At 46.0% G+C, this 21,678-nt stretch overlaps 1 pseudogene; it reads right to left on the reverse strand.

The window, feature by feature from the left end:
• Positions 1 to 20,909, reverse strand: part of LOC140411393 (paxillin-like) — a 34,139-nt pseudogene extending 13,230 nt beyond the window's left edge.
• Positions 20,910 to 21,678: the final 769 nt, after the last annotated feature.

Raw genomic sequence — 21,678 nt, forward strand, 5'->3', positions numbered from 1 at the left:
TACACAAAGTCGAAATATACCCATCTCGACTACTTCAATGCTGCTCTCAGAGGCTAACAAATTGAGCCCTCCATAAGATTCAACTCATCCATAATTCTGCAAGGTTGAGGTGATCAAGTATATGTTGCCTGTGCTTCAATCAGACCCAGTCTTCTTCACTCGTCATTGCTGTGCCAATTGTTCGAAACTGGCTAAGTAACGGCTAAGTATCACCTTGATTAAGAAAATACACATACTTGTTCCCAAACCCTCCCTTCCCAGAAGGACATATAAACAGTAAATGGGCAAAATAAGAAGACCAGTCTAAACTCCTCGTGTATATTTTAAAATTGAACACTAGTAAAGCGGGCAAATAAATCTATTGGTCTTAACTTTCCTTCTGGAATGCCTTCAACCTCTTCCATTAGTATTTGCCCTCCCAACACTGGCTTTCCATCCTACTGAGGCGACGACAGCTTCAGTGATCCATCTCTTGTCCCTAGCAATCCTAGGAATTGTTGTTATCTGCCATTGTCTCGAATTCGAACGATTCATTCCACCCCCAGCTTTTAATTACTCTTTCTCATAAATCTTACTCTAATGTGGTAGAGTCATAACGTTTTGAAGCACAGAAAGGGGGCCTTCGGTCTATCGTGTCTCTGCCAGTCATCAAAACCCTGTTTATTCTAATCCCATTTTTCAGCAGGTGGTCCGTAGCCTGTTGTGCTGTGGCTTTTCAAGAGCTCATCTATGTGTTTCATAAATGTTGTGATGGTTCCCGCCTCCACCACCCTTTCAGGCAGTGAGTTCTAGATTCCCATCACCCTCCGGGTGAAAAGCGTTTTCCTCAAACCCCCTCAAAATCTCTTACACTCACCTTAAATCTATGCCCCCTGGTTATTGGCCCATTAACAAAGAGGAAAAGGTTATTTATATCTATCCTGTCTATATCCCTCATAGTGTTGTAGACCTAAATGAGGTCCCCCTCAGCCTTCTCTGCTCTAAGGAAATCAACCCCAATGTAACTACCTTCTCTTCATAGCTGAAACACTCCAAATCAGGAAACATCCTGGTAAAACTCCTCTGCGCTGCACCCTTTCGGGTGCAATCACATTCTTCCTATAGTGAGGAGACCAGAACTGCACACAATACACTAGCTGTTGCCGAAACAGGTTTTACACAGCCCCATCATAATCTCAATGTTCTTATATTATATGCCTTGGCAATTAAGGCAAGTAACTCATTTGCCTTCGTAACCATCTTATCCACCTGTCATGCTGTCTTCAAGATCTTTACACATGCACATCAAGATCCGCCTGATCTTCTGCACTGCCTAGCGCAGTAGCATTCATTGTCTATTCCCTTGCCTTGTTAGTCCTTCCAATATGTATCACCTCACACTATTCAGAGTTAAATTCCATTTGCCACTGTTGTGTCCGCTGGACAATTTTCATTTGGTTTTCCTTCTGAAGCATTTTGGAAGAATTTTCAGAGATTTGGAGGTGATATTTTTCAGTGCTCTAATATCGTCTTCTGCAATTCTTTAGGCTATGTTGTCAGCTTATTATTTACAAATAAGAGTGTTCCCCAAAAGATGAACAGTCATATCAGTTAAATGTCATTTTCTGTACGAGCCGACGTTAAAATGATTGCAACAACATAAGACTTCCCACATTCCGAAACCACTGTTCTCAGTAGTAATACGTACTGTCCCAACGATGCATTTCTTGCAGGAACTGCAGACTCCCTTAGCATCGGTGCTGACTCCAAGTCGCTGCAGGTCAGACTCCAAGTTCCCCAGCATGCCATCTAGCGAGGTCTCTGCTCCCTTTGATGCTACATGTGGTGCCGGATCTAGCGAGATCTTTGTAGATTCAGTGGGGCTGAGGAGCTGCAGGATAAAAGAGCGACGTTCAGGTAGTTGTGCTTACCAAAGTACAAGATACATGTGAACATCTCGATTCAACCAGGACGATGTAAAAAGTATCAGAAGTGCAGGACTTGACTTACAACATCTGGGAATTCATGAAATGCTGGAATTAAAGGTAGTTTCAGCTGCAAACTCGCCCCGAACAGTGATGCAAAGAACGCATTTGAACGGTTCAATAGTTTATAATTGAATGAAAGGTCTACCGCTGCATGTAATGGACGATAAACCTGATAGACCCATTGCACGACATCTTCTTTATGGGCTTAGAGTTTGGAAACATGTGAAGGTGAAAGTGTTAGCACAGAACGTACACATTCTCCCAGATCATAAGAATAAAAATCACTACATTTTCTCCTGTGATACCTCCAATGTGCTCCGCATGATTTCCTGCTCGGTTGAAGTATTGAAACACAATGAATGTTCAATTAGACCTGGGCCACACTGTACACAAATGTAAAGTTGTCCCCACAATCTCCTCGGACATTATCAATCAGTTGCTCTTTAACATCTCTTGTCCGGTAAGACACTTACGCCAGCCAGGTTGATAATCATATCCTCCAGCTGCTTGGCTGCAGACGTTGGACTCAGCATGGTGTACATGATATCCCGAGAACCCTCCTGAATCATACTGAAATAACAAGAAATGAAATGAGTTCGAATATCAGGCAGGCGTAAGGCTGGAGCAGTAAATGAACCTGCCATTGTAAATGTTGATGCTCAGTGAAAATACTGTATCAATATCCTCACTGTGCTCCTCAATCTCAGGATGTGCATATCAATAGCAAGGTCAAATTATTTATTTGCCTCTTGGTTCCCCTTGAGGAGATGGTGGGGCATCTTTGCAGGCGAAGTGGGAGCCCATGCGGTGAAGTTTGACCTATCGTGCTTTAGATATGATTTTGATCCCGTGGCGTGAAATATGTCCATAGTTGCACACGGAATTGTCACTGACTAGCAATTCAGAATCACAGCATCATGCTCTTGACCTGGGGTTCGAATCTCTTCACGACAGATGGTGATATTGGAGTTGAATAAAATATCTGGTATTAAAAGTAACCATAAAATGATTGTCAAAACCTTTCCTCAAATCGCCTCAAAACCTTCTGCTCCTCAGCTTAAAATTATGATCCCTCATTACTGACAGCACGGTAGCACAGTGGTTAGCACTGTAGCTTCACATCGCCAGGGTCCCAGGTTCAATTCCCTACTGGGTCACTGTCTGTGCGGAGTCTGCACATTCTCCCGTGTGTGCGTGGGTTTCCTCTGGTTGCCCCGGTTTCCTCGCACAGTCCAAAGATTTGCAGGTTAGGTGGATTAGCCATGCTAAATTACCCTTCGTGTCCAGAAAGGTTGGGTGGGGTTATGGGGACAGGGTGGAGGTGTGGGCTTGGGGAGGGTGCCTTTCCGAGGGCCGGTGCAGTTTCGATGGGCCGACTAGCCTCCTTCTGCACTGTAAGTTCTATGATTGTATGGTTCTATGTTAACTGGGCTCCCTCTAGTACCAGTATATTCTTCCTAAATTATGGTATCCCGAGCACTTCATAGAATAGAATCTCTATAGTGCATACAACGAGTCTGCATTTATTTAATAATCTTTACTGTGACAAGTAGGCTTACATTAACACTGCAATGAAGTGACTGTGAAAAACCCCGAGTACCACATACTGGCGCCTGTCCTGGTACACAGAGTGATAATTCAGATTGTCCAAATTACGTAACAGCCCGTTTTGCGGGACCTGTGGGAGGAATCCGGAGCACCCAGAGAAACCCCACGCAGACACGAGGAGAACATGCAGACTCCACACAGACAGGGACCAAAGCCGGGAATCGAACCTGGTAGCATGGAACTGTGAAGCAACAGTGCTACCCTCTGTGCAACCATGCTGCCCACCCTCTTAAAGAGGATCCTACCCAGTCGCACTCGCCGCCCCATCCCGGTAACCCCACCCAACTTGCACATGATTGGACACTAAGGGACAATTTTAGCATAGTCAATCCACCTCACCGCCACATTTATGGATGGTGTAAGGAAACCAGAGCACCTTGAGGAAACCCCCGCAGATACGGCGACAGTATGCAAACACGACACACTGTCACCCTTGGTCGGAATTGAATCTGAATCCGTGGCTCTGTGACATCGTGCTGCCCCATATTAGTTCCAATTGTGGTCACATCGGGGTTATGAAGCCCAGATTACACCTGCCCCAGACCCCGTTTTCTATTCCTCGAGATATGTTTAGGTTATTTTCAGGACTTGTTCCTGGTGCTGTAATTGTATGTGTGCCTGACCCCCCCCCCCCCCCCAATCTACCTTTGGATTTCGACTGTTTGAGGTTTTACAGCACAGTAAGTGGGGTAGATAGTATTGATTTGTGGCCCTACTGTCCTTTCCTAAATTCTGCACAGTATGTCGAAGAAGCCTTGACGAACTTTCTTTTAATATGGTACACATCGTATTCACAATGTACTTGTAGTGCAGAGCATGGATCATAGGTGCATTTGGCTTGGGTGATGTCGAGTTTATTGAGTGTTCTTGCAGCTGAACAAATCCAAAGAAGTGACGAGTGGTCTACCATATCTTACGGCACCCTGGGCGAGTGCACAGTCAAGTCCAACCCCACAGACCACCGAGTCCCAACAGAAGTGAATTAACCAATAAATTGCGTTTTCCGAAGGTCTTTAACCAGTGACTTCTCAAATGAGTTACAGCCACCAGATTTATAATTTAAACTTTAACAGATTGTGCAATAATAAAAAGAGGAAACGGTGAATATGTATAAAGCGGTAACAGAACAATCGTCTATCAGTCTACCTCATCTCAAAACCCTGTCCCGTCCTCTACCCAGACACACACAAGACAGACAACAGCTAAGGGTTGGAGGGGATAAGAAAAACGGGGATTGAAGTGTCGGTTTGTGATGAGTCTTCAGTGCTGTGGTTGCAGCCTCTGGAAAATACAGTTACTCAAGAGGTTCAGGTTGGCTCCAGCCCGTCCTTCGAACACCCGGTGGCGTTTCACCTGAATAATTCCAGGTCGGCGCGATTCCGCTTTTCGGCCACCAGATGGAGGAAGATCCAAGGTGTTGTGATCAGTTTTGACAAAGAGTCATCTGACTCGAAACGTTAGTTTTTTCTGTCCCGACAGATGCTGCCAGACGTGCTGAGATTTTCCAGCATTTTCTCTTTCGTGTTGAGATCAGTGCTGTCCTCGACTCGGGCCACCAGATGGTGCAGTACACAGGGCGCTTAGATCAGTAGACCTCTGTTCTTCTACCACTAAATGGAGATTCCACCTCCCTGTGCGATTCTTTCAGCCTGCCTGAGTAAACTCGGGTTTTATTTCCTTTATCTGAACTTTACCTGGAATTCTGGTTGTACGTTATTCTGGCTGTACGTTATTCTTAGTTTAAGTTTCAGTTTTGAGCTCTTCCCTGCCCCTGACATCAACAGTTCGAAGATTAATGACCTTTGGGGAAACGGCTTGCACTTTTACATTCAAGATCTCTTTCGCAGTTCTGTTGATTGTCTGTGCTCCCTTTAAACAATAGAAGCTTCACAGATTCAGCCAGACAGCCTCTTCGAAAAGTCTGGCAGCTAGAGAAAGAAGAACTGAGAGAGTCTTCACGCTCTTTACCCGCTGGCTTCATTCACAGAACCGAACAAAAAATGGAACTCCCCAGAAGACCCGCCTTCTTTCCTGAACGCATCTAACTGGCCTCACCAACCATACGCCACGATAGTAGAAGGCTGAAAATTCCACATCCACCGATTGTCTGCTTGTCCATTATTTCAATGGAATTCACAGGTTCTGCCATGGAACCTAACGTGGACGTCTTAGCCCAGCCCAACTGGGGAGTTCTAGCTGTGCCTAAAATCTGTTGTTTATCAGAAATCCCAAATCACAAAGGAACATCGGAGCAGCTAACCAGAAGACTTTAGATCAAAGCAAGCAGCCGGACGGGGATTAATAAGGGAGACTCAGGGCAGACTAAAGGTCGTCCATCAATATCCTAACACGAACTTGAAGACTTCTGTCGTGCAGTTAACAGACATATTTTGAGGGGTCAGGAACTAGCTGCGCACTGCAGAGTACTCAGATGAATAGTGATTGTATTGATGTAGCTCCTCCAGTCTAATCTCTCGACAAAACCAAACTGAAATCAATTGAAATCAAACGCGCTTATTGTCACAAGTAGGCTTCAAATGACGTTACTGTGAAAATCCCCTAGTCGCCACATTCCGGCGCCTGTTTGGGGAGGCTGGTACGGGAAGTGAACCGTGCTGCCGGCCTGCCTTGGTCTGCTTTAAAAAAACAGGTATTTAGCCCTGTGCTGAACCAGGGATTTGAGGAAAGAAGATCTGACGACAGAAATGGCTTTAAACTGATTGAGATTAAACTCACCATTGGTGCAGCTGGTTATTTCGTGACGACTGGGTGGCTGACGTGGTACTTCCCACTGTGAACTGATGACTGGCTGCCTCTCCTCTCACATCCCCAGTAGGTCTGGCAATAGGGCCCAAAGCCATTAAGGGGCGAGTTTTCCCGCCCGCCGCGGAATTTACAGTGGGCGGGACGGAAAATGGGACAGACTATTTAATGGTCTTCCTGTTTCTGGTGCCTCAAGTGGGAAGCGGACAGGACAGGGTGGCACCACGCAACCTGGGACACCTGAGTGACTGCTGGGACCTTGTGGCCCCAGTCGCTCCAGAGGACGGCTGCCAAAGGGGAGTCCGGTCACAGGACAGGAATCGCAGCAGAAAGCCTCCATCCATAATGTATCACCTGGGTAATTACGTAGACGTAGCCTCAGGGCCCGAGTGGCCAGAAAGGTAGACACCAGTTAAGTTGGCACGCGTGCAGCACACAGGACAGCGTCAGGGGCGAGGGCACAAACCGTTACTTTGATTTTCACCCGTTATTTTCAAAAGAAATACCTGTGCACAAACGTTCCAACCTCCCTCGGTGCCCTTTCAGAATGGTGAAAGGCATTGGCTGGGCTGCCTGCAGAGGGGGCGCTGGGGTGGGGGAAGGAGTGGACGTTGGAAGTTGGCATGGGCAGGGGTCTTCAGGTAAGACACCGCACTTCGCCCAGATACCTGTCCCTCCCCATCCCTCACAACCCCAACAGCACCCTCTCCGCACCACGTCCCCAGCTCCACCTTCTGAAATAGCGCGAGGAGAGCGGCGGGGACACAATGAAAGAACGCGAGGAGAGCGGCAGGGACACAGGATAAAGGAGCGCGAGGAAAGCGGTGGGGACACAGGATACAAGAACGCGAGGTGAGTGGCGGGGACACAGTGAAAGAGCGAAGAGAGCGGCGGGGACACAGCATAAAAGAGCGCATGGAGAGCGGCCGGGACACAGTGAAAGAGCGCGAGGAGAGCGGCGGGGACACAGTGAAAGAGCGCCTGGAGAGCGGCGGGGAGACAGAGTAAAAGAGCACGAGAAGAGCGGAGGGGGCACATTGAAAGGGCGCTACGAGAGTGGCGGACACACAGAGAAAAAGAGCGTGAGAAGAGCGGTGGGGACACAGCTGCCGGAGAAGCGGCCTTCAGATTTTCGTCAGGAGCATTGGCCAGGGGTCTGTCGGGAAGGTAGGTTTACCTCTTTAAATCTTTAAAAACCTTCCTTGAAGAGTGACATCTCAGCAAAGCAGTGACCTGATTGGCTGGTAAGGAAATTGCTCCAAATAGCAGTAGCTGGGAGAAATTTAACTCTTCGTGTGTTGTTAAGTATTGTGATTGGGAAGTAAAATTTTTATTCCTCTCACTTATTCATTATTTGATATTATAGTTGTAATCAGTTAAGGTAAAGTGTAAAAATGGCAGGCGATCCCAGACCCGTGTTATGCTCCTCGTGCTCAATGTGGGAGCTCAGCGATGCGGCCGATTCCCCTGACTCCTTCATGGGTGGGAAATGTGTCCAGCTGCAGCTCCTGTAACACGGCATGACGGCTCTGGAGCTGCGGATGGACTCACTTTCGAGCATCCGCGATGCTGAGGAGGTCGTGGATAGCACGTTAAGTGTATTGGTCACACCGCAGATTAGGATTGGTGAGGGAGACAGGAAATGGGTGACCAAAAATCAGAGAAAGAACAGGAAGGCAGTGCAGGTGTCCCCTGCAGTCATCTCCCTCCAAATCAGGTATACCGTTTTGGATACTGTTGGGGGAGATGACTCACCAGGGGTAGGCAGTAGTAGCCAGGCTCATGGCACCATGGCTGGCTCTGCTGCACAGGAGGGTGGGAAAAAGACTGGCAGGGCTATAGTCATAGGGGATTCAACCGGAAGGGGAGTAGACTGGCGTTTCTGTGGTCGAAAATGAGACTCCCGAATGGTCTGACCCCTCCCGGGTGCACGGGTCAGGGATGTCTCAGATCGGCTGCAGGACATACTGAAGGGGGAGAGTGAACAGCCGGTTGTCGTGGTGCATAGAGGAACCAACGATATAGGTTAAAAAAAACGGGATGATGACCTAAATCAGAATTCAGGGAGTTAGGAGATAAGTTAAAAAGAAGGACCTCAAAGATAGTAATCTCAGGATTGCTTCCAGTGCCACGAGACAGTCAGAGGAGAAATTCAAGAATAGTCAGATTGAAAACGTGGCTAGAGAGAGTGCGGGAGGGAGGGGATCAGATTTTTTAGGAAATTGGAACCGGTTCTGGGGTCGGCGGGACCATTACAAATCGGATGGCCTATACCTGGGCAGGACTGGAACCAATGTCCTTGGGGGTGCTTTTGCCAACACTGTTGGGGAGGTTTTAAACTAATGTGGCAGGGCGATGGGAACCAGATTAGGAAGTTAGAGGTCAGTCGAGAGGCAGCAACTAAAGTCAGTAAATGACTAGATTATAAACTCAATGTGACTAAGGGGAAGAGTAGATCGGGAAGAGATGATGAACGCAAAGGTAGTCTGAGGTGCATTTGTTTTAAGGCGAGAAGTGTAGCAGGTAAGGCAGATGAATGTAGGACTTGGATTAGTACCTGGGAATATGATATTATTGGTATTACTGAGACTTGGTTGAGGGAAGGGCAAGACTGGAAACTAAATATCCCAGGGTATAGATGATTCAGGAGGGATAGAGAAGGAGGTAAAAGGGGTGGAGGAGTTGCATTATTGGTCGGAGATGATATCACAGCTGTGATTAAGGAGGGCACGATAGAAGATTCGAGCACTGAGGCAAAATGGGTAGAGCTAAGAAATAGGTATAGTGCAGTAACATTGTTGGGACTTGACTATAGGCCTCCCAAAAGCGAGCGTGGTGTAGAGGTACAAATATGTAGACAGATTATAGAAAAATGTAGGAGATGGGAGATTTTAACTTTCCCAACATTGAATGGGCCTCATGTAGCGTTGGAGGCGTAGATGGAGCAGAATTTGTCAGGAACATCCAGAAGAGTTTTTTAGAGCAGTATGTAAATAGTCCAGCTCGGGAAGGGGAACATACTGGACCTGGTATTGGGGAATGATCCCAGCCAGGTGGTTGAAGTTTCAGTCGGTGATTACTTTCGGAATAGTAATCAAAATTCCGTAAGTATTAGAATACCCATGGACAAAGACAAGAGCGTTCCTAAAGGAAGATTGCTAAATTGGGGAAAGGCCAACTCTAACAAAATTCGGCAGGAGCTAGGGAATGTGAATTGGGAGCAGCTGTTTAAGGGTAAATCCACATTTGAAATGTGGGAGTCTTTTAAGGAAAGATTGATTAGAGTCCAGGACAGACATGCCCCTGAGAAAATGAGGGATAGAAATGGCAAGATTGGGGAACCATGGATGACGGGTGGAATTGTGAGACTGGCTGAAATGAAAAAGAAAGAATACATAAGATCTAGGCAACTTAAAACTTATGAAGCTTTGGAGGAATATCGGGAAAGTAGGACAAATCTCAAACACGCAATAAAGAGGGCTAAAAGGGGTCATGAAATATCTTTGGCTAACAGTGTTAAGGAAAATCCCACAGCCTTTTATTCGTACATGAGGAGCAAGAGGGTAACTAGAGAAAGGATAGGCCCACTGAAAGACAAAAGAGGGAATTTATGCGTCGGGTCAGAGGCAATGGGTGAGATTCTTGATGATTACATTGCATCGGTATTCACCAAGGAGAGAGACATGACGGATGTTGACGCTAGGGATGGATGTTTAAATACTCTAGGTCAAGTCGGGGTAAGGAAGGGGTAGGTTTTGGGTCTTCTAAAAGGCATTAAGGTGCACAACTCCCCAGGTTCGGATGGGATCTATCCCAGGTTACTGTGGGAAACGACGGACGAAATAGCTGGGGCCTTAACAAATATATTTGCAGCATCCTTGAGCACGGGTGAGGACCCGGAGGACTGAAGAATTGCTAATGTTGTCCCTTTGTTTAAGAAGGGTAGCAGGGATAATCCAGGGAATTATAGACTTGTGAGCTTGACGTCAGTGTAGGCAAACTGTTGAAGAATATACTGAGGGATAGGATCTATTCACATTTGGAAGAAAATAAACTTGTCAGCGATAGGCAGCATGGTTTGTGCAGGGGAGGTCATGTCTTACAAACCTAATAGAATTCTTTGAGTAAGTGACAAAGTTAATTGATGAGGGAAGGGCTGTAGATGTCATATACATGGACTTCAGTCAGGCGTTTGATAAAGTTTACCATGGCAGGTTAATGGAAAACGTGAAGTCGTATTGGGTTCAGGGTGTACTAGCTAGATGGATAAAGAACTGGATGGGCAACAGGAGACAGAGAGTAGTGGTGGATGGGAGTGTCTCAAAATGGAGAAAAGTGAATGTTGCTGTTCCACAGGGATCCGTGCTCGGACCACTGTTGTTTGTGATATACATAAATGATCTGGACCAAGGTATAAGTGGTCTGATTAGCAAGTGTGCAGATGATACTAAGACTGGTGGAGTTGCAGATAGCGAGGAGGACTGTCAGAGAATACAGCAAAATATAGATAGATTGGCGAGTCGGGCAGAGAAATGGCAGATGGAGTTCAATCCAGGCAAATGCGAGGTGAAGAATTTTGGAAGATCTAATTCAAGAGCGGACGATACGGTCAATGGAAGAGTCCTGTGGAAAATTGATGTACAGAGATATTTGGGATTTCACGTCCATTGTACCCTGAAGGTGGCAACGCAGGTCGATAGAGTGGTGAAGAAGGCATACAGCATGCTTGCCTTCATCGGACGGAGTATTGAGTACAAGAGTCGGCAGGTCATGTTACAGTTGTAAAATACTTTGGTTCGGCCACATTTGGAATACTGCGCGCAGCTCTGGTCGCCGCATTACCAAAAGGATGTGGATGCTTTAGAGAGGGTGCAGAGGATGTTCACCAGGATGTTGCCTGGTATGGAGGGTGCTAGCTATGAAGAAAGTTTGAGTAGATTCGGATCGTTTTCGTTGGAAATACGGAGGGTGAGGGGGGGTGGGGGCGGGGGGGGGGGGGGGGGGGGGAACCAGATTGAGGTCTACAAAATTATGAGAGGTACGGACAGGGTGGATAGCAACAAGCTTTTGCAAAGCGTGGGGTTGATTACAAGGAGTCACAATTTCAAGGTGAGAGGGGGAAAGTTTAAGGGAAATGTGCGAGGAAAGTTTTTTACGCGGAGGGTGGTGGGTGCCTGGAACGCTTTGCCAGCGGAGGTGGTAGAGACGGGCACGATAGCATCATTCAAGATGCATCTATACAGGTATATGAACGGGCGGGGGACAGAGGGAAGTAGATCCTTGGAAAATAGGCGACAGGTTTAGATAAAGGATCTGGATCGGTGCAGGCTGGTAGGACCAAACGGCTTGTTTCTGTGCTGTAATTCTCTTTGTTCTTTGTTCTCATGCCAACAATTCACTGGGACTGGGTGCTGGATTTGCCAGCTCGCATGCGGTGATCAACCATCTGGACAGTGCTACCGTGGTAGCAGTCAGACATTGTTGAACGATACAGGGCACCAGAGCTGATCGTGGAGCAGTTCATCATCATCCTCCATCTCATGGACCAGACTTCTTTACTGTCACGCCTGGGCCCGCACCCCGTAACTTTGCTCACAGGTCGAGTGGTAAGCCATGTGTGGGGTGGGATGTTCGGGCTGTTGGCTAGGCCCCCTGGTCAGTGAACCTGGAGGCGATAGTAGTGACCCTTGCTCACTGGCTCTGGCGCACACATTGTGCAGACTCCTATGCCTACCCGGGACCCATATCCTAACCATCCTGCTCTCCCTGCAACCTCATCGTCGAACGAGGCATGGCGTTCATCACCCTCCTCCAACACATCGGCCCTCTGCTGTGTGATATTGTGGAGATTTCACCAGACCACCACAGTGTGGGAGGCCCTGCTAACGGTGTATGGATGGGCTCCTCCAGAGGGGTCCAGGCGGCTGAACTTCAACTTTAGAACGCTGATGCACCCTCGATCACGGCTAAGGTAGCTGCATGCTCGTCGTCGTACCGAGTCTCCACGTTGGTCTTTAGATAGCGTCATCATCAGGGCCTGTGTTGGAACTCCTATCGGCCAAGAGCAAACCCCTCACCCGGGGGCGCACATCGTAGGTGTGCCAAGATCAAAGGATCGTGCACGTGGCCTGGGTACTGGGTACAGACCTACATACACAGATACATAGAACGTAGGAGCAGGAGGAGGCCTTTTGTTCCTTCGAGCCGGCTCCACCAAATCATCACGATCATGGCTGATCAACCAACTCAATAGCCTAATCCTGCTTTCTCCTCATCTCCTTCGATCCCATTCTGCCGAAGTGCAATATCCAGCCGCTTCTTGAATACATTCAAAGTTTTAGCGTCAACTACTTCCTGTGCAAATGAATTCCACAGACTCATCACTCTTCGTGTGAAGAGGTGCCTCCTTCTCTCTGTCCGAAATGGTTTACCCTGAATCCTCAGACTGTGACATCTGGATCTGGACACACCCATCATTGGTAACATCTTCCCTGCATCTACCCTGTCTTGTCCTGTTAGAATTTTATAAGTCTCCATGAGATCCCCCCTTATTCTTCTGAACCCCAACGTAGGTATTCTCTCCTCATATGACCGACCCACCATCCCTGGAATCATTCTGGCAAACATTTGCTCAACTCCTTCGAGAGCAAGAACATCCTTCCTCAGAGAAGGAGACCTAAACTGCACACAATACTGTAAGTATGGCCTCACCAAGGCCCTATACAATTACAGCAACACATCCCTTCTTCTATACTCGAAATCTCTCGCAATGAAGGCCAACCTACGATGAGCCTTCTTTATCGCCTGCTGCACCTGCATGCTTACCTTCAGCGAATGGTGCACAAGGACACCCAGGTCCTGCTGCAGACTCCCCTCTCACAATTTAAAGCCATTCAGATAGTAATCTGCCTTCCTGTTTCTGGTTCCAAAGTGAATAACCTCACACTAATCCAAATTATACTGCAGCTGCCAATGATTTGCCCACTTGCCCAACCTGTCCAGATCTTGCTGTAGGTTCCTGCATCCTCGTCATAATTCACCCTCCCACCGAATTTGGCATTATCTGCAAACTTTGAGATGTTCCATTTTGTTCCCTCATCCAAATGATTAATATATATTGTGAATAGCGGGGGTCCCAGCACCGATCCCTGCGGGACCCCACTAGTTACTGCCTGCCAATTTGAAAAGGGCCCATTAATCCATACTCATTGTTTCCTCGCTGCCAACCAGTTTTCTATCCACCTCAATACATTTCCCCCAATCCCATGCACTTTAATTTTGCACAATTATCTCGTATGCGGGTCTTTGACAAACATCTTCTCAATGTCCAAATATACCAGCTAGATGGGCCCCCGTTTGTCAACTTTACTAGTTACCTCTATAAAAAATTCGAACAGAATTGTCAAGCATGATTTTCCATTCACATAGCCACGCTGACTCAGAAGGATCCTGCCACTGCTTTCGATATTATCCGCTATAAAGTTCTTGATAATGGATTCAAGCAAGATAATGTATTTCCCCACTACCGATGTTTGGCTTCCTGGCCTATAATTTCCTGCGTTCTCCCTACCTCCCTTTTTGAATATCGGAGTGACGCGAGCTACCCTCCAATATGCACAGTTTGAGAGTCTATAGAATCCCGGAATAAGACGAACAAATATTTCCACAGCTACTTCCTTCAGCACTCTGGGATGCAGTTTCTCAGGCCCTGGGGATTTATCCGCCTTCAATCCCATCAACTTTCCCAGCACCATTGCTCTACTAATGTTGATCTCTGTCAGTTCTTCACTCTGATAAAAATTTCATTCTCCAACATTTCTGGGATCTGATTTTTGTCACCATTTGTGAAGACAGAACCAGAGTATGTATTCAATTCTTCATTTGTGAAGACAGAACCAAAGTCTCTTTTCAATACCACGTGCATGATGTGCAGTTCGTGATCACACACCCGTTGTAAGTTCATCCAGTGGCACTGCATCTATTGCAGGCTGGTCAGTTACCCGCGGCGCTCGTAAGGGGTGCATGCATCCAGGTGATCACCCCGTGGATGTGGGGAATCCCGGCAATGGCAGCGGATCCTGCTGCTTTGGCATCCTGGTGGGCGCATTACAAATTGAAGTTGATGTATTGTACCCATCGGAAATGTGGGGCCTCCTCAATGCTGCATATGCGCCTGTGCAGCTAGATCTGTGAGATCCTATACAGGCCCTCACTTAGTGGCTGGAACAACCGTCTCCTTGACTGGGAGTGGGTATTCACGCCCATATCCTTGCTGTTCCAGGTGTGACATATTAGTCAGAAATGCCATATGATTCCACTGCTGAACAGGAGTTTTCGACAGCATGCCCCCTCCGGCAGGTCATCAAATAACAGGCAGTGTCAGGACACATGAGTCTTGATGAGGGACCTCCTTCCATCCTGTTCCTCGCCCAGTTGGGCCGTTGGCTCTCATAATGACCGGATGGCGCTTGTTCCTCATGTGCAAGCTCCTGTCTCCTTTTTTTATCATTGCAGGGTCCTTCCTGACCAGATCCTGTTCGTACAGAACAGTACGTCCAACATGGCAGCGGCGGGATGTCAGAGGCCACCATTCCTGGTGCAATTAAATTCCTGGGAATGAAAGGCAGGCATGTTAGCATGTTGAGTATCCCCCATGTCCAACCAGGTCCAGTGGGCTACATTGTAGCCCCGGCCTGCAATGCAGCCCCTGCACCCGTATGTCAACCTCAGCCCCTCGTCAACCATCACCGCGCCCACCACTAGCCTACAGTCTACATTGTGCCCAGCACAGCGGGGCCCCGGCACCCGTCCCTGCTAGTAGGGGTATCAGTTGCTGGCCGTACCCATAGCTGCAATGAGCTCTGCGGCTCCTGTCCGTCGACCGCCTGTAGGGGTGATTGAGAATGTCCCGCTTGGGTGGGCCGCATGATGGCCTGTTCGACAGGTTGGCGCCCAGATGTGTGTGTGGGTGGGTGGGGGCAGTTATTGGGGTGGAATGTGGTCTGGGTTGCGAGGGTAGTGAGGTTGGGTCATGCAAACGGCGGGAGTCACACTGGGCAAAGACTGGCCACAGTCGGCGGTCAGTATGTGTCCATCAAGATGACTGCCTTGAAAACCGCAGCAATGGTGATCCGTGACTGGAAACCCCTGTCCTGGTGGGATCACCCCAGCCCCATTGCCCAATCCCCTGGTTGTCCACCCGTATTTCCCCGCTGGTTTGGCAAGCACGCTCTTCCCCCCGCCAGCCAGCACTGCGGGTAGGGCGGGCAGCCGACGGTGGTGCTTCTGGCAACACGTCTTACTTCCCCTCACTCCCTCAGCATGTTTTCCTTTTTATAATGCTGAAGTGAATTCCGCCTTCGATCATTCTCCCTAGCAGAGACAGAGCATCACGGAGAAACTGGAGAACTTGGTCATGCCCTGTAATGATATTCCATAGGCTTTTATTGTATATGTGGAGTAAAACACATCGACGCCGCTGTCGAGACACCGAGTATGGCATTCCATCGGGCACCTAGTGCCAGCCACGCTTTTCTGTACATGTGAAATTCCCTGCCCCAACATGTTTCGATATTAAACGTCCCTGGAGGGTGAATATCTGCCCGTAAACTCTCTGTACTTGGGGAGCTAGACACTTCAAAACAACTGCCGTTCAGAAACCTCCTCCACTCCTTTGTGCTGCTCAGTGATACAGATGGTAAATCGTGAACTCAAGCTCAAGAAGCTAGAAATAGCTCAGAAACAGTTGTCGCCGAAAGGCGATTAAATGCCTGAATGTTCTTGTATGCTGCAGGAAATGGCAAAGGTCCGGGTTTTGCACAAATAGAGACCTATTGATGTAAAGTATATTTTTGGCATATTAATGGCGAATTTTATTTTGCTGATAGTAATATTAAAAGCAGCAGATTCGAACAAGCATGTATTATGAACTTTTAATGCAGGCAACACATCCATGCTATTGATATTACCTTACATTTCATCTCTATTAATGAAAACAGTGCAGTTTTGTCACATAGATAAACTCCAGTCATTATTAATCCTTGTGAGAAAACAGCGTCCTGCAACTAATTAAACATTCAGCTGCATAAATGAAGACTGAGAAGGCAACTTGCATTGACAACAAACTAAAACTACCCCAATCTCCATTCGATTATACTTTTAAAAATCGGACAACTACGGCCTTTCGAAAGATATATCACAATATCCTCTCTGCCTCATGATTATGCTGAGATATTTGATTCATCCAATTATTCCTCTTGCTGGGAGGGTGCATTTGAGGCACTAAAGGACACCTGTAGCCCCTGATAAGCCCTTTAGAAAACAGGACGGCACAAATGAAGAAAACGTCAGTGTCGATTGTTTCGATTTCGGTGCTCGGAGCTGCCCCATTGCACCAGAGGATAAACGTATAACAAATCTCCACATGTTCCGGGACAATGTTTCCACAGTTCACGGAATCCAATGTGGTGAAATACTGTAACTAAATACAATGTTTATCTCTCCTTTTCCCCCCCCAAAGCCTTGGCCATGTCAGTTGGATCTATTTGCCTGAGTTAAGGTTCAGTTTGGATCCATTTTGTTAATTACACGGTCCCACATGGAGCTGGCTCTGTCAAAGCATTGCTGATGGATTATCTGCAACCACTTTAAATTTCTGGTATTATATTACTACAATATCATGAGTATACAACGAGTTTCAGATGCTCTGGAAGGGAGTTGTGTTTCTTATGTTTGTGAGAAAAGTGAACTAGTTGGTATGAAACAAAACCAAGGGTAATTTATGAGCAGATATTTGCTCGTATACAAAAAGTACCAAAATATGTTCTTTAAAGAGAACAGCACAGTCAATGTTCCAAGTACGACAGCCGACGTTTTCCCAGTGCAATATTTCATTTTGAATTTCTGACAGCAAATCGCCACAAATCGACCAATGGTGAAAGAAAGTGTGAACCAAACCGAGCAGTCTGTGACAGAATACCGGAGGACGGCTTGAATATTACACAGGGGAACATGCCACAGATTCATAAATTGTAGCCAATAGACAACTGGAATATGTCTTAATATCAGATCGAGTATAACGACCAGTAGATCTGCCACTGCCATAGCCACTAGGTAGCGGGTGACACATTTGGAGAGACCACAGTTTCCCCGAGAGAAGATCAAAATCGTGACAAAATTCGCTGTAGCGAAGAGGGGAAAAAAAGTACATTTATGTATCTGGTAGGACACAAATACAATAGTTTAACTGTGTTGTTGAAACGAAAACCAAGTCGTTTGCTTCAATTGATGCCACATTTTATGCTTTTCAAACACCAAAATATCCAAAGCTGGTAACAACATATGTAATGCTCTTAATTCTGTGATGAAGAGCGACTTATACAAAGAAAAGCAAATTGACGAAAAGCAGACTTAAATAGTAATTAAGCCCAAACTGTATTATGGATTAAACACGGAAGTTCCAGTGAAATAATTAATACAAAACTGCAGAAGACGTTTGATTCCGCACTGACTTAACCGCTCTGATACATCAATGTGAATCAGCTTCTGATTAACAACGCCTGAGATCCATTTTGCAGTTAACAGTTTTGTGTTGCAATTTACCTACATATTCCCAGTCAGCAACATGTTAAAAAAAATGTGTCCTTGCTGCATTAAAAGAGCTGCAAGAAAAAACGTAGTTCATTGGATAACAGGGATGCAAACAAAATCGATAAAAATTGTCTAACTATTCATTCATGTTATAGATGTATACAATGACTGACCAGGTACACCAAAACCTGCCAGGAGTGGATAATAAATCTTTTCTATAGCATAAAATGCATTCAAGATCTTTAGTTCGATTATTTGACATCTCACACGCGAAATGCGAATCCCAGATAATACAGATGAATGATAAACCTTCAATTGACACCACGTAAATAGACAGAATCATGCACTTATTTAAAGCATGAAGAAACCGTCCCTTGAGAAGACTGCAATCAGCCAAGACGGAGATTAATTACATGTAGGAGAAAACAATGATATCGAGTTATCGGAAGATTGCAAGTTGGGATATTAAAACTGCACATAGCTCAGAATATTGTGCAATAATCATGATAAGCAACAGTAAATGTAATCACCGAGGTGTGAGTTCATCATTGTGCAGCATTTTTACGAGATGTTGTCAACTGAGTAAGGTCCTCGTTCGATAGAATTGGAAATCCACCATGTAGCTGACCACATTATAAAGCAGATGAAGACGGAGAACTGTTGTCCCAGAAATTATGCTCCTCAAGTAGCATTAATCCTATTCTTAATCCTCACATTAATTTTCTGCTGTTGTTTGCTCTGTTTCATTTCTTAGTAATTACCTTCTCAAATTTTGGGATCCGCTCGCAGAGCTGCTCCACTGAACTTTGTTATATGACTGTGTTTTGCTGCCATTCAGTGAAACAATTATGCAGTGGAATTATCCTCTGTTAAATGCTCAACCACATAATTGAACTGCGTTATAAAAATTGTCCCTCCAAGCGAGTGCGTCGGAAAGGGACATGCGTCTTCCGTCATCCAGGGGAGGCGGCGGGGGTGTGGTATTGCCACTGGGCTAATACCTCAGAGACCCAGAGTCCACGGGCCAGTGTTCTGAACCTTCACACGACAGCTGGTGAAACTTGAATCCAATGGAAATCTGGAATTAAAAATCTAAGCCTGAACACACCATTATCTATTCTTGTGAAAACATGTCTGCTTCCCAAATATCCTTTAGGGAAGTATTCAAGGTCCACAGCGTTGGCCGAACAAGCCATTCAGGTTAAGGGCAGTTCGAAATCGGCAACAACTTCTCGCCCAGCTAGTGACGCCGAGCTCACATCAAGTAACAATAACATAGATAATATTACGACACCCTGGGCTAGTGCATGGTCCATTCCGACCCCACATACTCCTGAGTAACTATAATTAACCAAATAGTCTTAGAAAAATACCCGATGCCTTTGGCTCATGGGGGTGCAATAATTGCAGTCACCAGGTTTTTAAGTTTAAACTCAATTAATGTTAATTTGACAGCAAAGACTACCATGAAAAATGCAGCTCAACTGGGTAATGGCAAGCTAATACCGACTCTCCACTTTAGCTATCACACACACCAAGCGCACACAGAAGAAAGACAAATTCAAAGGGTGGAAACGGGGAAAAGCGATATGGATATGTAGGTCAAACTATAAGGGTCTTGACTCCAGATAATGGTTCTTTAGCACACTTTCTTCACAGCAGCTTGTTGATTCAAGGCTCTGGTTTGCAGCTGATAAAGGCCTTCTTTGTAGATTCGTTCATTCTCGTAACTTTTTTAAACAGCAGTATTTACAGGCAGCTGGCTTTCTGAAGAGACACTTTATTTCTCATCAAACTCGGCCTTGTGCTCGATGTTCGCATTCAGGCCTCCCTCTTCCATGAGAGAGAGTGGGTCCGCTCTGGGCTGTCGCAGTATATCGATTCATGCAGGCTCTCTGCCAGTTCAGAAACACGGTCTTTATGGAGAAAGACGGAGTGGAGAGGATAGCAGGTCCCTTCCTGGGCCTCGCAATCCCAAAGCTGAAACCAAGCTCAACCCTTTGAGCTCTGAAAAACATTCCAGTGTGATCAGATGCAATCAAAACCTGTTACTGGGCTGAGCACGGGCTTTTAGGTCAATCCATTGGTCGCCAGCCAAATCATTCAAACCGAGTTCCAGTCAATCTCTTTCATGGGTTCCTGTCAGTCCACAACTCCAGCATTAACCAGTACAGATTAGCACAGTTCTCTCTCGTGTTGCTGAAATCCTCTACTTGAACTAAAAGCACAGGCCAATCTACCAAAGACATTGTCCATTAATTGTCCATGAATCAAAAATGTAACGACAAAAATAAAAGAACGCGAAATAAGGGAAAAGACCGAGGATAAACAGGAAGAAATCTTACAATAAAGCAATAAACATCTATGAATTATTTGTTGATATTAGCAGGCAAGGTGATACAGAATAGGAGCCTAATGAATCTCATCAAACTAATACACCAAGGAATACAGAAACTCAAACTAATGCATCGCCCTGAACCTTTAAAGTCCATCAAACTGATGCAGCTTCTAAATATGTTGAAACTTCATAAATTGCCACCGCAAAGCAACAGCGTAACTCCAAATATCAGACTAATCTAATACGGTATGCCACATGCATTCATATATATACCCATGAATAAATTATCTCGAATAGATAAATTAAGCTTTTCTGCATCTTAAAATCAGACTGCATCTCAGGACGATAGTAACATCATGAATTGATTCTACGTGGTTACAGGAAATCCAAACATTCCTGCATTTCGTCACTCTTTGCAATAATAACCCAATTACTCTCAAGCATCTCAACTTTCCTAATATTCATGCCATAATATTTGCAACTCCAGTAATTACTATATTCTGTTTTGAGTGTTATGATTGAAGCTGCTTCTATCACCCTTTGAGACGATGCATTCGAGCTCCGTATATGTTGTTTTGAGGGAAAACATTCATTACCTCAAGTATCTTAAACATCTGTCTGCTGGCTTGCGTCTCTTCTGACATGACGATTGTTTTTTCCGACAAGAAAAAAACAAATGGCAACACGAGTAAGACATTCAGCCCTTCGAGCCTGCTCCACCATTTAATAAGACCATGGTTGATCTGATACTCACCAAATAAACTTTCCTCCTTTGTCACCATAACCATGAATTCCTGCACTGAAACTTAAGTGGGAGCTGCTGGTCAGAAAAGTCGTGCAATGCTGGTGCGAGGCAACAAAATAGCTCCTACGCAACTGCGTGGAGTCAGTGGACGGGTCCATATTCAAGAATTCAGTGACCAACCTAAACTAGTATGTTACCACCGACACAGACTTCAATTGCGAATGTGCAGAAGATTGCATGCCAAAGGTAGTACCTACGTTCCCCAACCAGAAACAATGGTTTAATCGAGAGAATCACTCCGGATTGAAGACCAGGTCTGAGGCGTTCAAGCCAAGTAACCCTGACCTATACAAAAAGTCCAGGTACTATCACAACAAAGCCATCAGGGAAGACAAGAGGTAGTAGACTAAACTAGAGCCACATGCTCAAGACACGATTCTCCTCGGTTGTGGCAAGGCTTAAACTACATAACGGGCTCCAAAGAAAAAACAAGTAGAATATCCAGCAGTAACGCATCCCTCCCCGAAGAATTCAAAGCATTCTATGCTCGTTTCTTGCAGAAAACCATCAAACCATTTTCAAATACCCCAGAAGCCTCGGACACACACATACCTAGCGTCGGAGCTACCGAAGTCAGATTGGCCTTCTTGAAAGTGAACCATCGGAAA

The sequence above is a fragment of the Scyliorhinus torazame genome, chromosome 4 (assembly GCF_047496885.1).
Source record: "Scyliorhinus torazame isolate Kashiwa2021f chromosome 4, sScyTor2.1, whole genome shotgun sequence".
Taxonomy (NCBI): domain Eukaryota; kingdom Metazoa; phylum Chordata; class Chondrichthyes; order Carcharhiniformes; family Scyliorhinidae; genus Scyliorhinus; species Scyliorhinus torazame.